General features: G+C 44.5%; 1 pseudogene; it reads right to left on the reverse strand.

Annotated features, from left to right (window-relative positions):
• Positions 1 to 623: 623 nt before the first annotated feature.
• Positions 624 to 1722, reverse strand: LOC147446311 (uncharacterized; annotated as a pseudogene).
• Between the last annotated feature and the right edge of the window lie 247 nt (positions 1723 to 1969).

Genomic DNA, 1969 nt, shown 5'->3' on the forward strand with positions numbered 1-1969 from the left:
AAAAAGCTCCCTTATGCAATACTTTGACCAATCGCTGTCCATCGGATATTGAACTTGTCAATGGGCAATGGTTTTGCATACATCACGGCACCTCATGCAATCCACACACCATAATATCACCACCATCCGAACTGGTCATTAAACCACTGTCATTTGGCATACTCCCCCACCAATAGCTTCAAATACATTGCTATAAAAATCCAAGTGGTACTAGGCATAGAGAGCCACAAAAAGCATTGATAGAAGATGCACCCACACCCCTTCTCATAAACTTTCCCGATCAAGTGAGCTTGAAAACCACCTCCGCACCGGTTCCTTTAGCAAGACTTCAAAGCCATGATTGGCCTGTAAAGTGCCATGTTTGGCACACACACCATAGTCTCACTTGTTCCAGGCTGCATCTAGCACTTGCCAAAGTCTGTGACCATCAACATGCATGATTCCCTGCTGACACTTTCATGGGTCGACAAATTCTAGGTGCACCATCATTGCCCAACCCCTCGTTGAGCATTCATGCTCAGCCATAGCATTATTTAGATAATATACCATTGCATAAGAATAAACTGATAGATACTATGTAGAAGAGCTAGATAAATAGCAGTAGATAGATAGAGAGAGATTCACTATCTGCCATAGCACCCACCTGGATCAAATGAAAAGCCATAGGCTTTCCCAATTGTAATGAAGCTTCCGCCAGGATAAAAAATAGCTTTGATCATTGTCATCCATCTGTAAAACATAGGCAAGTATTCCCTGCTTTGCACCTGTAACTTTGTCAACCAACCAGTCTTGTAGACCTTCATAGCACCACCCTTCAAAAAGTTGTGTACATGGACCATCTCCACGCCCAAAACAAACATGCACACCCTGCATAGCTTATGCATCCTGTGTCTCCTAGCCATCGTCTAGAGAGATCTCCATAGCATCATCGTCTTCAAGAAAAACAACCTGCAGCAATTGGCATAGCGGTGCTTGCATAGCCACTTTCAACATCATATCTATCATCATGGCACCCACCTGCGGTAACTCATCATCCGAAGCAAATGTTGGCATACCTTCACTTGTAGGCACTTCAAACAGCACTGGAGCAGGCACACAGCCTCGCATATCCAGTATCCTCACCATCGCTTTAGCAATCAAAATCTGTGTCTCGTCATCAACATCGACCACCGGATCATCGAACCCCCAATCTGCTTCATCAAAGCACTCTTCTTCAGTCAACATGGCCTTACCATCACAAGGCAAGATAGAGGGTTGCCCAACCCCTTGGTCCACACAAAATGTCTCTTCACCTGCAATCTGTTGCTCTTTGACCACCTTATTGATATGCATAACATCATATATCTCATACCTTGAGAAAGCAGACTCCGTTTCCCATGTGATGTCTGTATCCAAGGCACTGCTATAGCTCGAATACACCTCGGCTTTCTCCACAAAACTCACCGGCTTTGGCACTTCAGCTATCTTCTCCACTGCTTGCTTTTTGGAAGTCACTTGGTCAAGCACATCAGGTGGTACTTGGTAAACTCCTCTCTGCAGATGCTAAGGCCTCATAGGCCCACACGGTATCGTCTCTGCTCTGTCATCACGCCTATCCGCTGCTACCACATGTGCATCAACAATGGGTCGGATTACCTAAAGCTCTTCCCTAGAAATTGGCCTTGGCACCAATAGACACGCTAGAACTTGCTTTGCCTGTTGCTTCTTTAAAACCTTCTTCGTTCTGCTCTACGCCATTAGGAGATTTCGGAGGTCTTTTGGAGGGCCTTTTGGAAGAGAGAGGAAAATAAGCTCCTCCAATGAGAGAAGAGCCTACGTTACGTAGAAAAATAGATTGATATTAACAAAAATATAAAAGGTGTCCCTCTCCTCATTTAATAATCTAGTGGTCCTTGAAGACGATCACTCTCTTTCATTTAATGTGAGCACCTTTTTCAGAAGGTAGATGCGGTGCATTTGATACGGCTTA

The sequence above is a fragment of the Adiantum capillus-veneris genome, chromosome 12, assembly GCF_014529385.1.
Source record: "Adiantum capillus-veneris isolate H3 chromosome 12, ASM1452938v2, whole genome shotgun sequence".
Classification (NCBI taxonomy): Eukaryota; Viridiplantae; Streptophyta; class Polypodiopsida; order Polypodiales; family Pteridaceae; genus Adiantum; species Adiantum capillus-veneris.